The 22,065-nt window shown below is 40.3% G+C and overlaps 1 protein-coding gene and 1 pseudogene across 1 annotated transcript in view; both read right to left on the bottom strand.

Moving 5' to 3' along the window:
- Positions 1–22,065, bottom strand: part of LOC144829032 (molybdenum cofactor sulfurase-like) — a 1,966,499-nt gene that overhangs the window by 1,001,996 nt on the left and 942,438 nt on the right. The window lies entirely within an intron of this gene.
- On the bottom strand, positions 17,911–18,913 carry LOC144827454 (membrane-associated progesterone receptor component 1 pseudogene; annotated as a pseudogene).

Raw genomic sequence — 22,065 nt, 5'->3', positions numbered from 1 at the left:
CTTATGAATTCACATGTATAATGCTGAAGCTTTCAGTTTGTGTACTGTGTGCTTAGCAAAAAGAGAATAACTTAATACCGAACAGTTTCAAATGGATGCAATCTGTTCTGATGTAAATACCAGCAGTTGAATAAACAAAGGGCACTTCAAAAGGAATTTAAAACAGCACTGCCTTGAAGCAGGAACTGATAAAGCGAGAAATATGGCCTGTGGTCACATATGGTAGAAATGTCCTGATTTACCCTATCTGGCACTAAACACAAAAGCAACACTAAAGTAATTATAAAATAAAAACAATAACACTGACACTGAAGGGAACTAACTTGTGTGTGGATGTGCTCCTTCAGAAAGCTCAAAATGCCGTAACTCGAAGTGAAGTTAATCAGTGGCGAAGGTAGGCTGACTCATTGGCCTATGATGTAGTCTATGGAAACAAAATGTGAATGACACTACAATTGACCAATGGATGAAGCGAGGTGGCTGAAAGCTCCTGAAATAAGTATATTATACATATAGTTTTGGTAAAATCAAAAGGTTTTGGCTAACCCCAGGCCTAATAAAAGGATATCACTTACTACAGTACCCCCATATCAGAGGTTTATATGTAATGGAGTTCACACTATGCAGAAGTTGAAGTCAAAAACCTACAACCTGCTATATACTTAAACGATTTCCACATGGATTTAGGAAGACTAGGAGGTTCACTCACTAGTCAATTATATCAAAGTTTGTACTCGTCACCTTATTTTCTGTAGTTTTCCGTCATGGCACCTTCATGTGCCGCTCCTGAACAAGTGTTTGTGTGTCCTGAACTAGGGTCCTTGGACAGCATTCTATGTGCTTTTAGGAAAAACCAGGGAACCCAAAGGTAATACACTAGGAACCTTGGGCGCTAATTTGTTACTAAAGACAGTGGTCCTTAGAACATTGAAAATGAACGTTTAGAGTCAACATACGCTAAATTGCCAGTATGTTCTTTGTCCAGCCGAACAGCGATTTATTCCGCAAATATAAATAATAACACAAAATTGAAGGTAATTTCAAGGGGGCACAGTCTGTGACCCACATACAACAAGACAAAACAGCAATTTTTTACAGGCAAAAGGTGAAGGAGGCGGTCTGTTTCCTAGTATTCAGTGAACAGACTTGATTCAATCAAGGTACCATTGTGCAATGCAATCAGACTATTTAGTGGACATATGGTACAGAAGTTTTCGACATTTCGATGCTCAAACTTTAGATAAATGGCATCATCTTCAGGACAGTAATATAAAACATGTCTGTCTTGGGATCATATAGTTTCCTTTCATACATGCATAACAATAAACAAACAATTTTGACAAAGGGGAATTAAATGGGAGAAATGGAGAAAAGAACAAGAAATAGGTAATTTAGACAGTTAGCTAGGCACGGACCATTCTGGTAAAGTTCAATGACTTATCGGTGACTTTGTTACGAGTAAAGTGAGAATAAAACATGGGAAGCGTGATTAAGCAATTGTAAACACGCAACTGGTGGTGGGAGTAGCATGCGGTACTGATTCAACATGCTTGTGTGATAGCATTGGAAGGGCGGAAGGAATGGACGGCGTACGGCGCAGTGCATTTATCTAATAGTGGGTGTGCAGCGTAGTGAGGAGGTTTGAATGCGAGGATACACAAATTACCTTGCAACCCCACAAGAGAAATCCAGAAACTAATTCTGCAAGTCATAAATGACGCCCTTGAATCGGGCTATTTGTAAAAAAGAATACAAATTCCTCAACACGAAGGCACCCAGAATACCGGTGATCTATTGTCTGCCCAAAATCCATAAAAACCCTGATATACCACCGGGCTGTCCGATTGTCTCGGGGTGTGGGTCCCTTCTGGAGCCCACTCGGACAATATATTGATTTTTTTTATCAAAGGATTTGTCCCCCAAACACAATGCTTTATAAGAGACAGCATGTCCATGATCAACATTATCGAAGAACATCCCTTTGATCCCACATCCAGCACAATGTGCACCCTGGATGTGGAATCACTCTATACTAATATCCCGCAGATAGAATCACTACACGTGATTGAAGGTGCTTTAGATCCACGTCCCCACAATGTTCCCACCTTGTTCATCCTACAACTCCTAGAAATCTGCCTGACTAAAAACTTTTTCTTATTTGAAAACCAGTTTTATGGTCAAGTACGTGGAACCTCCATGGGAGCTATTTTTGCTCCCAATTTGGCAATCCTTTACATGGACCACTTCGAAACACTCAATATTCTGAATCCATCTAATCCTTTCCACAGTGGCATTGCTCTGTGGAAACGATATATTGATGAGATTTTTATGGTTTGGACAGACTCAGCTGAATCCCTTACACAAATGCTACACTGGCTAAATAACAATAGCGGAGGTCTAAAACACACACTATCTGTAAGCAAAGAGTCAATTCCCTTCCTTGACCTTGAAATAAAACACCAAGACGGTCGCCTTAATACTAGTCTTCATCGCAAGCCTACAGAGCGGAACACCCTCCTCAGTTACAGTAGCCACCATCCCCGTGCCTTGAGAGACTCACTTTCTTACTCTCAATTCCTTCGCATGCAACGGAATTGTTACGTCAAAGAAGATTACTTTGCTGAGGCAAAGACACTGAGCAACAAACTTCGCAACCAGGGCTACCCGCGCAACTGGTACGCCGCTTCCTCAAGAGAGCATGGTACTGTCCCCGAGATGTCCTTCTCGAACCTAGACCCAAGAAACACCAGGATAGACTTATCTGTGTTACAAACTTCTCCCCAGCCTCTAATGCCATATGGAAAAGTGTATTAAAACACTGGCCAGTAATCAATGCAGGCTCCCTAGATATAGAACGCCCTATGTTTGCCTTTAAAAGAGCCAACAACATTAAAGATCACCTTGTAAGGGCAGCACTTCCTCAACCTCCAGCCAAGGTTACTATAAATGATGGATGGGGCCTACCAACCCTCACTGGCCACGTGAAATGTGGCGAATGTGTAGCCTGTGAGTCAACTATTGAAGGGAAAACATTCATGTATGAGGCACTTAAGTATGAAAGAAGATACTTTACTAACTGTAACTCCACCAATGTTGTGTATGCCATTTTCTGTCCCTGTATGAAAATCTATGTGGGACAGACACAATAGAAAATCAAACTACTCATCGGCCAACATCGGAGCAGAATTCGATGCAGTACCCCCAATGCGCCCTTGGTTGAACATCTACAGGCCATGGGTCACACTGAAAAAGATTTCATATGGACTATAATTACTGCCATCAAACCACCACCAAGAGGAGCTGACATCTCAAAACTACTGAATAAAGAGGAACTAAACTGGATACTAAGCACCAACAGTATCCGCAATGGCCTCAATCGCCTTGAAGATTGGACCTCACTGCTTTAAATTGTTCATAACCACGCTCTGCTGAACTGATCACTAATGGTTTTTAGTGCTATAATGATAACCTCGAAGTGCTCTAATGTAGTAATTGTAAGCTTCACAATTCTACCTCCAGTCCAACACACCGCGACGTTTTCCACCTGTTTTAATCACACATATGCATATTCCACATTGTTTATTCTGTTTAATACATGCCAAATCACGTGATGTACTCATGCAGTAACTATTAGATATAGACTACCACAACACGTCTATACATTGAGAAACGTGTCGCTATGTCAGTATACTCTGAATTATCAACAGCTATGCCACTAACTCCTTTTATATCCCACTCCATTGAGATAACCCCTGCGATTAGTTATATTCTCCACTCCAAGAGGGCCGACACTTTCTTAATTGTGTTGAAACTGTGGTAAATTGCATGATGTACTTATGTATTAACCAGACTACCATGAGGCGTCTCCATGTCAAATAGTCTTAATTACTAATAGCTGTGCCACTGAATCCTTTTATATCCCTCACATGTGATTCCCAGTACTATTCACCATTCCATGATGGCCTACACCATCTCTATGGTTTGCACCGCGCCGATCGTATCAGCATGCAATCACTTTGCCAAGATGGACGCGCCTGCAGGATTGTCACTCACGTCGTCTATTTCGATTGCCAATAGACCTCCCATGTGACCTCCCCCAGTCACAGTTATAAGCATGCAATTCACGTCGTGTCTCCAGCGATCCCCTCAGAACCCACGCCGACCGACGAATATACAGAGTATTTACTCGGTAAGTCAGCCCTTGTACCCTCTTTTTAACACAGAATCCCACTCATGTTGAGCCGGCCATTTAGTGCTTTCTCCTCTTTTTAATTTAGAGGTTGCCGAACTTTCGCCATCTGCGACGGCTTTACAATCCACACTGCATGTTCATTGATTCCACGCCATTTGTAGGTAAGCATAAACCACGCCAGCAGACCTCACCCCCAGGGACTTATTCGTTCCCTCTCATGAAATCTTAAATCTCATTTCATATCATGTATTCGCCCCCCCGGAGTGATCCCACCCAATACCCTCATGTGCCCTTGAATCGCCTCAAGTTTTCAGTCCTCCGGTAACTCGTCAGCCACTATTGACTTCATCGTGCAGTATACCTCCACACACTCTATGACAATACCGAAATCACCAGCTATTGTATTTTTTTTTAATTCCGCCTCACTGCGCAGTAGACGTTTGCACCGTGAAGACTTTACCGAGCCACTTTTTACTCTGCACACCCTCACTGTATAGTGTGCACCATGCCTGAGCCAAACCCATTCGCCTCTGCTCTCTTAAAACACCGCTTAACTGCGCCGCATTGGAATGCAATTCTCGCCCCAAGAGCACTTCCATACCCATTCACTTCCTTGCCCTACGCCTGATTAAAACCTGCTAAGCCGCCTAGTGCCACACACCTATGGAATGTGCCCCACTGCTTTCTGAGCATTACACTGGTTACTGTGCTGCCAAGTCCTGCGGAATTGGTTCTCTCTATCCTCGCATTCAAGCCTCCTCACTACGCCGTACACCCACTATTAGATAAATGCACTGCGCCGTACGCCGTCCATTCCTTCCGTCCTTCCAATGCTATAACACAAGCATGTCGAATCAGTACCGCATGCTACTTCCACCACCAGTTGCGTGTTTACAATTGCTTAATTACGCTTCTCATGTTTTATTCTCACTTTACTAGTAACAAAGTCACCGATAAGTCATTGAACTTTGACCAGAATGGTCCGTGCCTAGCTGTCTAAATTACCTATTTCTTGTTCTTTTCTCCATTTCTCCCATTTAATTCCCCTTTGTCAAAATTGTTTATGTTTATTGTTATGCATGTATGAAAGGAAACTATATGATCCCAAGACAGACATGTTTTATTACTGTCATGAAGATGATGCCATTTATCTAAAGTTTGAGCATCGAAACGTCGACAACTTCTGTACCATATGTCCACTAAATAGTCTGATTGCATTGCACAATGGTACCTTGATTGAATCAAGTCTGTTCACTGAATACTAGGAAACAGACTGCCTCGTTCGCCTTTTGCCTGTAAAAATTGCTGTTTTGTCTTGTTGTATGTGGGTCACAGGCTGTGCCCCCTTGACATTACCTTCAATTTTGTGTTATTATTTATATTTGCAAAATAAATCGCTGTTCGGCTGGACAAAGAACATACTGGCAATTTAGCGTATGTTGACTCTAAACGATCATTTTCAATGTTCTAGAGACCACTGTCTTTAGTGACAGCATTCTATGTGCAGCAACTCTTCCATAACTTTTTACTGAGCCTATCTGTGAGCAATATCTGCTGGGAGTACCATTTACATGTTTCACTCTTGCCTACTCATGATCTGCAGCATTTATTTCAGCATTTTTTAGAAACCATTGTTGTTGTGGGGGATTCATTCTCTATTCTAACAGTTGGAGAATTTCTTGGAAAGCTCAAGCTCTTCTGTTTACTGTAACCATTCAACAGTTTTAGGACCTTCAATTGGAGGTACAGTAAGTGACGGTTAACTATGGGTTGATTTAACAATGTGTGTTTTCTTTTGACTTTCCAGTTGACTACTTGTGTAATTTAAAAACGTTTCTTTTCTTCGTTTAAACAATTGACAGGAACTAGTGCCTTTGGTTTGCCAGATTATTCTGTGTTATTTTTTGTGTGGTATAAATTATGCTGATATTTAACGAGGGTTAAATGCAGAGTGATATTTGATACCTTCCCTGTAGGTTCGAAATCTGCTACCAAGCAATCCGGTACAATGACAAATGAGTACACATTGAATGACCTAACAGTCCATTTGGCCTTCCAATATTATTTTTGTCTCTTGTTTCTCTTTTCTTTTAGATTCCATACCAATTTGGAATGTAGAAACATAGTTCCCGTTTCACTCCATTTTCGCCAACCTGGACAAGATAGGTTGACAACTGCAGGATTACATCGTGATGTAGAGTGGAGGGCATTAGAATGATCATTAATGATAGTTCCATTGACTTAAAAACGTTGGCGTCTTGGGTCTGACAGATGGCTGCCACAGCACAGTTGTGGTAAACATGCCACCTAACTCTTCCCCCATCTCACCAGGTTCTGGTCACTGGCAAAAAGATGCCGTCTCCCTACTTAATGTCCACTTCACTGGCTGCCCTCGTGCTTCCCATCAAAGTGAGATCACAGTAGGCACAGTTAGCACAGGAATCCAAACAGGGGCGGACTGGGAACTGAAAGCAGCCCTAGCAAATTTTGCCAGCCCAGCCCCCGTCTGGCACGTTGCGAGCGAGCGCAGCGAGCGAGCCTGAACTCTACTAGGGGGGGTTGGGGGGTTCTCCCCTCAAGAAAATTTTGGAAAACAAAAGACCAAAATAGTGAATTTTACAGAACATTTTTCATTACATATTCAAATTGTATCAACTTTCTAAGCACAGTAAATAGTAGATGATGACCTTAAAGAACATCAGGTTACCCACCCAGTTATATGTACCCATAGACATTCTTTCAGAGAGCACCAAAAATAGATACAAGTAGTGAATCAGAGAGAACAAAGTAAAAGTGAGACCATCCCCCACATGGTGTGTAGCGAGCAAGCACAGTGAGCAACCACTACTAGGGGGAGTTGGGGGGGTTGGACTTGCCAGTACAGTGTAAGCCAATTTTACCATGTTTGAAAGGAAAGAGCGCAAGCACTTTAGCACTGGTAAGTGGTGGTAAAGTGCACTGAGCCCTAAGAGTCTACATGAATGTCATTTTTTTTAATGTAATAAAGCAGATCAAACTGGATTTTAATTTGGAGGAATCTGAGGCCGACGAGGACTTATCTAACTAGGTCTCAGCATTCAGTATGAACAATATGCATCTAGAAAACATTTTACATGTGCTAATGGCGCTGGGAATTTTTCTAAGTTAGCTTCCTTCTATATCTCCTTGGGTGCCTGAAGAAAAAGATGCAGTTTAGAATGCAGGCATTTATCATCAGTTAGTGTCCTTTCCAAGTTCAATCATGGGATTAATATCCAGATACGGGATAAGCACTGCCAGCGAGGATCAGGAGAGGAAAAGATACCAGGTGGCGCTGAAGATTTTGACATTTACAAACTACAGCAGCTCTGTGGTTTCGTAAGTGACTTTTGTGTGTGACTGAAAGACCGGAAAAGTATGAAAGGGAAGGAGAGGAGCAGTAAAACTTCAAAGAAGGTGCCATCTTCACAATATATAAAGTGAAATGGCATCTGAGGTCTGCGTATCCCATACAAGAAGGAACTTTTTTCATTTATTGGTAACTGACTCTGGATTGATGATTAGGTTATAGGCTTGTATCCCCTTTTACTTGATTAAAAAAAAAACAATACAAGGTCAGAAGTGACTGTGGGCAGTTCCTAATTTGAGTGTGTGGATACAGGTGGAGGTCACCGGCACTCATCATCATCATCAATAACCTGTATTGGATTATTTTAAAACAATCATAAAAGCAGCACAAGTAAAAAATGCATCATTGCCCAAAGAGAACAACACAGACATATTACACATGCAAGAATCAAAACTCATTAAAATATAACGGACTTTAACTTGGAAACTGCAGATTTTAAAAAACTACCAACAGTAAAACAATCCTGCAATGTCAGGCAATGAGCTTGAAAAATAAACTGCAGGCTTCAGTCTTCAAAATCGATACATGTTAAGAACAGGTTTTACATTTTTGGGAGTAAAATCAACATAATATTTAAAGAAGAAGATAAAATGTTCGAGGGATTGTGCAGCACTTACATCACATGGACAAACAAGCACAGTACCAGTATCAAATTCACCCAGGGAAAGCAAAAAAAGCATTCTAATAATTCCTAGGTGAGAATTAGATAAAAGTGTGAGTTCCAGGTGTTCACAAGCCAACTCAAGTATTGCTCTAGGTTGGGACAAGTCTGTATAGTTGCATAATCCAGCATGATAGATTTTTGCATCTAATCCTGTTCCCTGGATGCCCTGCTATGAGACACAAAAGGCATTTAAGCCTGAAATTGTGCACATCAGCCTTAGCGATTTAGCCCGGGAATAAGAAAATATCCTCCCGTCCATTTTCTTTAGCGACAGACCTCACATAGCTGAACCTGGGAATATTTGGTCCCTATTCACATCGCAAGCAGTCTGTAATAATTTTCCCTGTTGAAAGTGGAAGCTTCATTTTCCCATAGGGAAACCCAAACAACCAACTTGATCTCGTCAGTTACATATGGAATGCCCAACTCCTCATGCAAGGAGAAATGAGGAGTTGAGGGAGGTATACCCAAAAGACAACAGCAAAAGTGATTTTCCTCCACCTGCATCAATGCGGCGCCCCTGGAACCCAAGGTCCATTCTCCATAAATTAAACAGTTTTAACTTTTTCTCAGAAAGACCTCCGAAGAGGCTATATAGGCCACAGGCACTCCTTTTTGGGGACCAGCACCGCTTTTCCCTCTTCAGATATTTCATGAGAGCAAGAGAAGGAAAAACACACAAAGTGGACAGATTGAAAAAGAGAAAGGCAAAAGAACCTTCACAAAGGGAGAAAGACAAAACAAACAAGAGTGAGATAAATGGGCAGGGAGTGTATGGCAGTGATTCACGGTTAAGAAGCCTTGGTATTTGACACTGACATTTAATAACACCAGCTGTGGGCTTCAGAGCAGAGCTTTGGGCACCAGCAAATATTCTTTTGCAAATTAAGCACTGGTGTGAGTAATGTCTGAATGCCTGAGGCTGATAAATGTAGAGGGTCTCAAGAAGGGCCGGAAGAAAGACAAAAATATTTTCGAATGAAGGGTCTCACAGGAAGATGTTTCAGTGTAGTTATTTCTCAGTGGCAACGTTCTGGTTCAGGATATCTAATTAGGAGTTCCAAAAAATGTCACTAGTAGAGGACATAGGGAAGAAGAGCTCAGACCAGCTAATTTCAAAAATCCAATTAGACTGGCAAATAAGATGTACAACAAGATACTACTCATAAAGAGACTGGCCTTTATGGAGGTAGGTTTCTGAATAAACATACTCCACCTACTAGAATCTATTTGAAGGTGGTCTCGGGGATGGTAATGTCACTTGAAGAGAACAGCATTAGCTCACAATTGGCCACTGCCTCTCAGGACCTCATTGTAGTAGCCTCAGTTATCTCTTTATCAGAGACTAACATGAACAAATTGCAGGCTTTTGCAAATTAAAGTAGTGGAGGTTCCAAAACCAGCGACAGAGCACTCTGTTAGGTCTAAAGCATCTAGTAAAACAGGTACAGTGTACAGCTACACTACAATGGGTGATAGATGTTCAAGCTATGAACCAAGTAGCAAGTCCATTAATGTATGTTTGAAGCAACTGAATAATAATAATAATAATAATCCACATTTGTATAGCGCACAATCACCCGTTAGGGTCTCTAGGCGCTGGGGGCCGTCGGGAAGATTAAGCAAGCTATTGCCCAGAGTCGCATGGTGCTGGGCTAACTGACACAGCAATCAGAGGTCACCCCTTTGGACAAAGTATTCGTCTATGTACAACCTCAAATAGGTTTTCAGTACACATTATGCAAGACCTATAGGCAAAGTATGGCATCTTTGAGGCATGTGAAAATGTAATTTGTCAACTTGATCAAAGAATCAGCGGCGTATACAAAACTTAACAAATTAGAAATAAACATTGCTAAAACAAAATCCATGCTTATTGGGAATAATCCCCATGCTTCTTTAAAGATTAAGCTGGCTAATGTAATCATTGAAGAAGTCAGTACCTATAAGTATTTGGGTTTTCATTTTGATAACAATTTCAACTTTCATGCACACCAACAGTATATGGTTAGGAAGAACAATGCTTTAAAACATGCATTCAGCTTGCTCACAAAAAGCTAGACGGTACCTCCTACCAACCACTTCTCAATGTTGTTAAAGCAAAATTGCTTCCTTCTCTAGCCTACGCAAGTATGGTGATGCATGGTAGGGATTCCAAAATGTTAGACAGACTACAAATCAAAACATACAAACAGGTTTTTCGTCTGGCCTGTAATGCTTCCCCCTCCCAAATTCGTTTGGAATTCGGACTGACAAAGAAAAATATAGCAAGATGGCACCAGTTCATTAAATCCATGCATAAAATACGAAATAATCAGTCTAGCCCTTGAATCAGCGCTTGATGGGAAGCCGTGACCAACAATGAGAATTCAAGTTACAATAAATATCTGTTTTTATCTGTTTCCATCTTTACACCAATGCGGGTGACCGTGGGACTTGAATTTGTCGCATCCTATATTTTGTCAAGCCATGAATAAAGCAGCAAAAATTAATTCGCTAGTTGATGATAAAAGTATATTTTCGCGACGAGACCATGCATGGGTGACAATTCAAACGTATGCCACATTGCAACTGGCAACTAACTTACATCTAACCTATTCGTATTTTAAGAAAAAACTATTAGCCATGCGCCTAGGTGATCTACCGTCTCTGTCAGACAAACCAGTATGGCGATGTAAAGGATCAAAAATGTGCAGACTAGTGCGAGACAGGATGACCTCTGTCTCAAGGGCTGCAAGCAGCCAGCTACCTTTTATCACACAATATGGGAGTGCACCCGGGTACATTACATCTGGGAGAGAGCAACACACCATGTGCAGTCTGCACTGGGGAAGACGGTAGACATGACACCGCAACTGGGCTTGCTAAACATATGGGCGGACACTGACCTGACAGAAATTGAACAGCAACTGGTGACGTTGGGGTACACACTGGTAAAGATAGAACTCGCAAGAGGATGGGGTGGAGTGACACCGCCTTCCGTATCGATATGGATGAAGGAATTAGACAGATGTATGATTGTAGAGAAGGAGGTGTTTATTATTTATTACCAGGGGATGAAGTGGAACATTTATAGAGGGGATGTATGTGCATCGCCCATGGTGGAGTTAGAACTGCGTAGGAGTACGGATAGAGATGTAGCATTTTTAAATATCTGTCTTATCAACCTCTGTGAAATGTACCATACCGAATGCAACCAGCAAACAATCTTTGTCAATAATGTATGCATGTTTTGTCACAAAATGTCATGAATAAAAATTAATAAAAAAAAAATTTGCAGACTATAATATGCCCCAGACAAGGACTTTGTGCATTTGGTCTGTATATGTCCCAAACTGAAAAATGTGCGTCGAGCACTTTTAAAGAGCTTTAGTGAGGGATTCGAACGTGTAGATCAACCATAATGAGAAGTCTGGACTCCACAGATCCTCAGTTAAATTGTAAACTTCTTAAGTTTTTACAATCTCATGACAAAGCAGTAAACCAGAATCGTAAGTAGTATACAACAGCGCAAGGATCTTGTCCAGACATAAGACTATAAGATATTGATATGATGACAAAACAATAGCAGGATGTTGATATCTATAACTGCGTAATTTTCTTCTTTTTCTACAGACGCATAGGCTACATTAACAAAATGGTGAAGTGTACCTACAATTATGAATTGACTGAATTTTATTACGTTCCATTTTAACAAATCCAAGATATTCTTCAGTGTTGCACCAATATTAATCAATATTTTTAATATTTTTTAATATATATATTTTTTTTAAAAGGGGATTTTTTAATATGTATTTAACTTGCCTTGTGATGGTTTTTTTAACTAATAAAACTGAAACAAACTTGAGACTCAGATCATAAGTGTAAGAGAATGCTACTCTTAATCTGGATCATTAAATGAGCATGCAAGAAAATATGAACCAGGTCATCAGTAAAGACATGCAAAGTGAATCTGAGATCTCAGAGTTCACTCAAAATGGGATATAGTCTGCTTGCTAATCATTAGAAAATATGTTAGACAACCTGGCTGAATGAACAAAACACCAGACAACTCAATGATACCTCAAGTGCCCAGAGAGCCTCATGGGTGAAGCAGCTGCACTATACAAATCCTGATTGACTGATTTAGTTTAAACTTAAGATTTCTAGACAAAAGAAAACAAAACAGATATCAGAGTAATATACCACAGTAAGACATTCTGTTCCAAGTCACATTATTTAGTTCTCAAAAATTTCCCCCTGAGCACTCCACAATAATTGATATTAAGAGTACACAATTTCGTTATAACGCAGAACTCAAAGTACAATAATTGCGGTCATCCCAATAATTCTCATTGTCCTTATTATCGAGTTTGTTATCCACTCGATTAATTTCCTGAAGTAAAAAACACCGGGGCTCAAATGGTCAGTTCTGATAATCTGTCCAAACGATATTTATTGGTTATTTTCCCAATTGAAATTTTCTTCACAGCCAACACGTGTTTCGTCAAGCATTATTTACATGCATCACTGACTTCATCAGAGCTGCAACCCAAGAAAATGTAATTAAAAACAATTCTGTAATCTCACGTAAGTTACACTCTACTATATAAATTAACATCGCCCTTATAATTTGAAAAGGTAAGAGGGTAAAAGAATTATACACACCCTACGTGAGATTGGTCAGCATAGTCCAAAAAAGTGCTAAAAGGTTAAAGAACTCACCATAAAAAGGGGGGGGGGGGTGACACCCACAGTGCATTAGAAAGCCCGAAATAGCCATATGATATATCAAGGTATAAGTTACCTAAAAAATTGGTCCATGTATCATACTAACACGTATGATCACTAGTAAAAGAAAGAAAACCTGAGTCTGAAATGTAAGAATGTCGTTTTGAATATCTAATTACAACAAAATTCATCTTTAATTTCTCATAACTATGTCCCACAATTCACTGTATTATTACACATCCAGTAATCTATCATCAGAAATAAATACTCACTCCTTGTATTGTGCTTCACATTCAAATATTCCTTCTTTTCTATTTAAAAGTCTTTAAATATGAAATCCCAAAAGTGTCTCAATTCAGTAGGTGTCAATATCTGTGAATGTATAAATAAGGACCATACTTTAATCCACCTACAACCTAAATAATTCCTCTAATATGTATGCACACAAAGTCACAAACGTATCTCACCTCCTAAGTCCTAGATCTTTTTTCTTTTCGTTATAATATAATAGTAATCCACAGTGATCCCACTGGAAGTAGTATGTCTGAATATCGTAGTGGCGAAAAGGGGGTCTTACTCGGAGACACGAGTACGTGTTCCTCTACAAAAATAAAGAAAAATGAAGCATTAAGTATCCCTAGTCAAATAACATCTCTCGTAATAAAAACGATCTCATAATTTTCACAAACATTTTTGGATATTGAGTTATTCGTAGAGAGTGATAAATTATGCAGCCATATGTTTCGTAAAGAAACTAACTGCAATGCACTTTTTCATGCAGACAGCTGCCGCCCTAAAAGCCAAATAAACTCAATTCCATTCGGGGAAATGTTGAGAGCCCATAGGAATTGATCACGAGAACAGGACTTTGTAACGAATTTACATGATATGGCATGTAGATTTAGAAATAGAGACTATGAAGAGAATACTATTGATCGGGCATTAACTAAGGTCCGTAAACTTAAAAGGGAAAACACACTGAAACCTAAGTCTAAAAATGTGAATGACTCGCAATTACAGAAACTCAGAATAGTTACTAATTTTTGGACAGGTAGTCATAAATGATTTGCTATTGTAGAGAAATACTGGCACCTCTTGAAGAATGACAATGATATTTCCCCTTTTTTGACTGACAGACCCAGTTTGACATTTAGAAAGGGCGTTACCCTAGCAAATATAGTTAGCCCCAGTTACCCGAGACCGGCCTCTAAGGAGAAATGGCTAGGTAATCGCCCAATGGGGTTTTATTACTGTGGGAAATGTAGTTCATGCCGATGGCCAACTAAGAAGATAAAACAATTCGAATACAATAACACAGCAGCCTACAGTATTAAATCGTTCATTAACTGTGACACGACATATGTTGTATATGTTATTGTAAGTTCATGCGGAAAAATATATGTGGGCCGCACAGTTAGACAATTGAAAGACAGGATGGTGGAACATTTCCGGGCACTTAAAAATGCGGATACAACATATCCCATTTCTGCACATCTTGTCCAAAATTGTAATGAATCTGTTAAGCACAAGTTTCCTTATCACGGGATTGAACATGTGATGATGGATCGGAGAAGAGGTAACAGAACCCTCAAGGTACGACGTATAGAGGCCAAATGGATTATGAAATTGAGAGCAGTAGAGGAGGGTCTGAATTTGGACTCGGAATGTCAACATTTTCTGTGTGATTACTGTCATTAAGGTGTATTTATGAGAGCACAGGAAGAAACAATTTGGATTATTGTAACACAGAGATATGTTGTATAATACCCTTATACTGCAACATCCAGAGCAATGTTCTTTTGTATTAGTGCATATTACTTACATTATTCGTGTGTCCTTTCTTTTAAGAATTGTATAGCCTCATTAGATATTGACTATATTCAATTGTGAATTAATTATTATAGTAACATAAGAGACAGTATGACTTTCCCTCCAACTTTTCTTTTCCTTTTATTCCCCCTGACTTCTAATCAATAATCAGATTCTGTAGTGGATCTGGGAGCTGTGATGTTAGAATTCCGGTTCTGAAATGGTATAGTAATGTTATTACAGATACTTAAGATTATTGGATTAAGCACTTGCAGTGTATCAACAAATGTTGATCTATTACTTTGTGACCATCAGAAATTTACACTTATTTTTTACACAGGATTTATCATAATGTTTGCGTGGAGCAACGCTTAGAGTTTTTGTCCCTGATACATGTGGTCGCCGGTTTGAGGCCGCTATCCGTGAATACGTATTTGATTATAATATATTTTCAAAAGTGGGATGTTACATACATGTAAGATAAGTACGTTTTTAATTACCGCTTGATCAGTTAACTGTGATTTTCTATATTAGATAGGATGGTAGGACAAACAGGTATTCCGGGTGTTCTCTGTTTGCAAGAGCATCCATTATATATCTAGTGGCTGTTTTGTTACTATTTCGAGTTTAATTAAAATTTAAAATTTACGTAGTGGCACAGAATTTCGGCTAATTGTGTTATTTGCCTATTACAAGATGGCACATACGGTGAATTCGCCAAACGTGTAAGCATACTTAAATAAGATGGCGCCTACGTGGAACGCCAGATCGGGATTACTATCGTTGGGTTACGACGTGTCTTGAGCCGGTGAGGATTTCATTTGTGAAAATTATCAGATCGTTTTTATTACGAGAGCTTATTTGACTAGGGATACTTAATGCTTCATTTTTCTTTATTTTTGTAGAGGAACACGTACTCGTGTCTCCGAGTAAGACCCGCTTTTCGCTACTACGATATTCAGACATACTACTTCCTGTGGGATCACTGTGGATTACTATTATATTATTACGAAAAGAAAAAAGATCTAGGACTTAGGAGGTGAGATACATTTGTGACTTTGTGTGCATACATATTAGAGGAATTATTTAGGGTGTAGGTGGATTAAAGTATGGTCATTATTTATACACTTACAGATATTAATACCTACTGAATTGAGACACTTTTGGGATTTGATTTTTTGAAGACTTTTAAAAAGAAAAGAAGGAATATGTGAATGTGAAGCACAATACAAGGAGTGAGTATTTATTTCTGATAATAGATTACTGGATGTGTAATAATACAGTGAATTGTGGGACATAGTTATAAGAAATTAAAGATGAATTTTGTTGGGATGAGATATTCAAAATGGCATTCTTTCATTTCAGACTCAGGTTTTCTTTCTTTTACTAGTGATCATACGTGTTAGTATGATACATGGACCAATTTTTGAGGTAACTTACACCTTGATATATCATATGGCTATTTTGGGCTTTCTAATGCACTGTGGGCGTCACCCCCCCTTTCTTATGGTGAGTTCTTTAACATTTTAGCACTTTTTTGGACTATGCTGACCAATCTCACCTAGGGTGTGTATAATTCTTTCAATTTCAAGAGGCTCGACAAGCAAAAAGAAGAAGGAATGTGAACGCTCAGGGGGAATATAAACCGAAGAGAATATGGAGTAATTGAACACATCTCAACCCAAATGTGCAGTTAAAACAAGGACACTGGACAAATGGCATGTGCGTGTTCGGTTTCTAAAATAATTGGGGGGAAATCTTGATACTCATTTGCAGTGGTACTGGCAACAATGGGCAGCCAGAACTGGTCAAGTTCTAGCCGGGATAGCAGGAACAGATGAGCCACTGATTTGCCAAACACTTCAACACATGGTTCAAATCACTACTCACCTTACGCTCCTCTGCAAATTTGCTGAGTATTCCCTTAAAAATATAATTACAGGGCCACTTAAGACTGGGGAAAGTAACCCTTTAAATAACAGAAAGAATGATGTACTCTTTTTAATAATACTGGAAACAAAACAATAATCCAACACTTGCTTTTCCTCCAAGAGTACAAGATAATAAAAATTAGATTAGCGCACATGATATATTTTTTGTGTATCTTAATGTTTCTGGGAGGTGCTGTAAATCAAATTTGCTAGTCATTCAAGCATTGACATAACGTTGACCAGTTTGTGTTAATTGCTTCGCAAAGGAAACCTCTGCAACTCTTTCTACAATGCTCCAGGCCACCAAAGGCTTAATCAGGAGAAGAACACTGAATATCACTATCCCAGTTCAGACAAGTGTAGTGCCAAACTGTATGCAAACACTAGCCCTTACTTAACACATTATTACATGTGTATGGTCCATTACAATTGTACTGTTTTGCAACAAACAGCGCTATAAAGCAACTGCATCCAGAGAGCACAAATGTCACATTATGCTATGCCAGGCCGCCACATAACATAAGGCATGTCCATGCCACAGCACTGAACTTTCAATCTGGCTTTTCTAATGGCACTAAATGTATAACCCTTTAAAGCAACGATGAAAATAAGGTATGAAAAAGTAACCAACTGCTCTCAGCGCACTCTGTGGAGAATGTACAAAGCTAACAAAACAGTAATTGAAGAGCCCTACAAATCGAGGCAGTCACAAATCATAAATTCGACTATTTCAACACTTATACTTCATCTTGTGCTGTGTTCTACAACAGATTTTATAGACAGCTAGGAAGAAAAACTGTGCAGTCTACAGAGAATATGGCATGTCATTTGACATCTGGTCTCAAAACAAAGATGTGGATGCGTACTTATGAACAGGGAAGTTTCTTGGTCAAAACCTGGAATCTTTTTTGCCACATAATCTAGGCCCTTAGCAGGCAATTTCTATTCTGAGAGCATTACCTCCTCTATTAGCTTTTCCCCCAAGAGAGCCCACCCTCCCACTGTTATTTCATTAAAAAAACAATATTAACTATAGTCAAAAAGCAGCTTTTTCACCTTAAACATTATTGCCAAAAGGAGTGTTCAGAGTATATTCATAAAGGCCTGATCCATGCCAGATTTTTGGATAACCACAGACCATGTAAATTGTTCCTACTAGGATCCAGTGTAGATCAATGTTTGCCAGGTGGATGTCCTGAAAACACGGCATGATCCAGTCCGGATGGATCAATGCGGGGCACCCATGCTGTAGACTGTAGAGTTCACAAAGTTTTAAAGCAAACCCTTCCAGAACCCTTCTCACAATGAAACGAACAGTATTATTTCCAACACAAATATACACAATATAAACTACTCTTGGAATGCTGTGAATCTAATCGAAGTGTACTGTGAATAAAGAGTAGATTTTGTCGTCTAGTGCAAGCAAGAAAAAGGTTCAGAACAAGAGGAATAAGAACCACAGCAAAACGTTAGTTTTTTTAAAACATGGATAATGAAAAACATGGAACTGTTGTGATACTGCTCGTCATTGTATAAAAATAGACTTTCTTCGTTATGGTTTTTCTAGTCATTCTTTCGGTCCTTGGCGTCTTTTGTGTCCTCCTCGTCAGTGTATTCGGTGGGCTCCTATCCCTCCTTCAGTAGCTTTCCAACATGGTGCTATTTGAAAGAAAACTGTGCTTCCCAGTCACTCAAGGTCTCTCGCTGAGTAGCAGTAAGGTCAGATAAATCGTCATACGTATCACAAAGGGCCTCCTTATCCAGGCAGAAGGTAGCCAAGCCCCTAGGTGCATCCTTTCCCGCAAACACACCATAAGGGCCTTCCGTCCCGTAGAACTTCTTGCCCTTGGTGACGTCAAAGACCTTGCCGCTGATGGCCATCAGTATGAGGGGGTTGCGCGTCCCGTCGAACTCGCTGAGCTCGGCGATGGTGAAGTCCCTCCGCTTCATCTTGGGCAGCTGCTCCTCCCACTCCCACACCTCAGGGGGCCGGTCCCCCAGCACCATCTTGTAGATGAGGTAGAGGATGACACCCAGCAGGCCCAGGTTGAGGGGTGAGGTGAAGATCTCGTGCAGAATGCTCGTGCTGGACTCGACCTCCTCCTCTGCCATTTTCCTGGTGCCTGATGATGTACTACTGCAGCTGCTGATACTTTGCTCTGATCGTTAGTCCACTGCCTCTACTTTCCCTGGTCTGTGCTCTGTCTGTGGAAGGGGCGGGCAGTAAATTCTTTCACCTTGTTACCTTTTCAAATTATAAGGGCGATGTTAATTTATATAGCAGAGTCTAACTTACGTGAGATTACAGAATGGTTTTTAATTACATTTTCTTGGGTTGCAGCCCTGATGAAGTCAGTGATGCATGTAAATAATGCTTGACGAAACACGTGTTGGCTGTGAAGAGAATTTTAATTGGGAAAATAACTAATAAATATCGTTTGGACAGATTATCAGAACTGAACATTTGAGCCCTGGTGTTTTTTACTTCAGGAAATTAATCGAGTGGATAACAAACTCGATAATAAGGGCAATGAGAATTATTGGGATGACCGCAATTATTGTACTTTGAGTTCTACGTTATAACGAAATTGTGTACTCTTAATATCAATTATTGTAGAGTGCTCCGGGGGAATTTTTTGAGATTTCTGTTGTACCCAGAGTTGTCTTTGGGTCCTGTGGGATAGATTGGTAACCTATCCCTCTCGCTTGGAAGCACCTTTATGTAACTGTACTTTTTATGGGATTACTTTGCCTGTACTAGCGTTGTGCGCCTGAATCTATACCTGGTTACCTTCTTTTTACAATATCACATTATTTAGTTAATGGATGATTTATCTAGATATTTCTCTCAATAACAAGTGATTTTACTGCAAGAAGCTCACCTCACTAAGCTTGAACATCTGTCTTTTATAATGGCAAGTGTTTTAGGGCATTGTTTGTTCTGTCCAAATGGTATTAAAGGCGAACAGTTGGAAGATGAATAGTAGCTAAGATTAAACACCAGTTAAGCTTCTGTATCGTCTTTCTGTGGTGCTAATGTAGATGAACCAGTTCCTCTCCGAATTTCTTTTTAACCTATTACATTATCCATCTACGCATATAATTGGCATAAACTTTAATACACTTTTGGATATGGTATAGTATTGATCATCATTTTGCTTTTGTCAATCTAAGTGGGAAGGGTCTGCCCAGACGTAGGTCCCAAGCTCGCTATGCCATCGGTTTCAAGATAGCCAGGCTGATGAGAGGCGACACCCCTATACCAGTCCCAGGATGCTGTTTTCTGATCCAGGGAGGACCTAGCTTGGCAGTTCGGACTGGACTGTTCCCATGTGTAATAGGGTCAAGACTGACTTGCACATGACTGGGTCCAAACTGGAATGGCATGGGATGTAAAAAAAACAATAGATTTAACCCCAAATGTGACTGGGATTAATTTTGATTGATTCAGCATTCCATTCATTGTTTTTTTTGCATTTGTCACCCTAAGTGGGAAGGGTATGCTCAGACATGGGTCCCATGTTCGCTATGCCACAGGCTTCAAGCTAGCCTGGCTGATGGGGTGGTGCACCAAAACCAGTAACTGGATGCTCATTTCTGGTCCAGAGAGGACCTGGCTTGGCAGTTCGGACTGGACTGTTCCCATGGGTAGCAGGGTCAAGACTGACTTGCACATGACTGGGTCCAAACTGGAATGGCATTGGGTGCAAAAAAATAATGGATGTAGCCCAGATCTGTGACTGGGGGTGAATATTTGATTTGTTCAGCATTCCGTCCATCATCTGTTATCTTTGCATTTGTCACCCTAAGTGGGAAGGGTATATCCAGATGTCAGTCACCTGCTCGCTATGCCACCGGCTTCATGCTAGCCTGGCCGATGAGGGGTGATACCCCAAAACTGGCCCAGGATGCTTATTTCAGGCCCAGGAACGAGTTGGCTTGGGACTTCGGGCTGAACTGTTTCCATGCGGAACACAGTCAAGACTAACTTGCATATGACTGGGTCCAAACTGGAATGAAGTGGCGAGCAATGAAATTATGGGTTTAACCCAGATCTGTGACTGAGGGTGAATGTTTGATTGGTTCAGCATTCCGTTCATCATCTGTTCTTTTTGGAAGATTAACATTGTCATAGGTACAAATTAGGGGCTGGACTCAGGGGCATAGCTTCAGGTGGGGTGTTTGTGGTGTTGCACCCCCCCCAATAAATGCATTTTCTGATAAATAGTTGGACACAGGTGCTTTCAGTCGGGTATGGTGAGGTGTCTTTTGGATTTCACTTGGCATTTTTGCATGGATTCATTGACAAAACACACATGCACACACTCTTTCCTCTCCGTTTAGAAAGCTCTAAAATGTTTTGATTATTTTACAAAATATTGTGTTTCTCGCTTTGTACTCCAGTATAAACCCGCATTCCTCTCCCTTTCCAATGCCTCCTAAGCCCCTCTCAGGTGACCTGCTTGTTGTATAATGTACTTTAACATTAAATACCAGCATGATTGTCAGGAAATCTGAAGCTCACACCCACCCAATCATAATGACCAGGCCACGCCCCTGGCTGGACTGGGGAACCAAAAGCTGCCATTGCAAAAATGCTCAAACCTGCTCCTCTCACTTTCTGTTCTCACTCTGTCTCTCTCTTTCTATCCACCCATCTTCTTCTTTTCTCTAATCTCTCTATTCACTCTGATCACTCCATCCCTATCTGCCCTTCTCCCCCTTTTTCTCTCTCTCTCTTGAAGCTCCCTTTGCCTGTTCCAATTAATCTTGGGAAGCTGAGGAAAGGGGGGGCAAGCAACACCCTAGGCTTTCAAAACAGGCCTCCAAAAGCTCAAACTCACTGGGGAAATGCCAAATTAATTAAAAGGTAAGTCTGGCCCTGTTACAAATGATGGGTATGTCCAGTAAGAGGCCTAAAATGGAGGAGCAGGCAATGTCAACTACCTAAACGCTCTACTGAGCACCTCCAAAGTAAGATGATGGATGCTCCCCAGTGCCATTTGTCCAGCACTATTGATAAGTTTTAAGTCCACACTACACACCTGCCAAAGACCTTACCAAAAATATTTTGCAAAGTGAAAAAATTCACTCTCTGAAGTACAATGGCCCACAAGCAGTGATAAAATCCGACTACAATTTGCTAACTAGTTTACAGGAGGCGTGAAATGTATTTCCCATGTGTGTTGTGTATATTAGGAATAAACTTGTCATTTTGAAAGGGTATTGCCACTGGTCAAAACTTGATAGGAAATGACAATTACTTTGCAAGGAGGTTTGCCACCATCTGCCATCGAGCAAATACATTAGTTAAGAGTGAATAAATTCAAAGAGAAGTCCAGGCTTTAGCTTAAAGTCCGGATAATGTTTG

This window comes from Lissotriton helveticus, chromosome 4_1, assembly GCF_964261635.1.
Source record: "Lissotriton helveticus chromosome 4_1, aLisHel1.1, whole genome shotgun sequence".
In the NCBI taxonomy this organism is placed as follows: domain Eukaryota; kingdom Metazoa; phylum Chordata; class Amphibia; order Caudata; family Salamandridae; genus Lissotriton; species Lissotriton helveticus.
The sequence above is the reverse complement of the archived record's forward strand: the minus strand, read 5'-3'. Positions and strand labels throughout refer to the sequence as shown.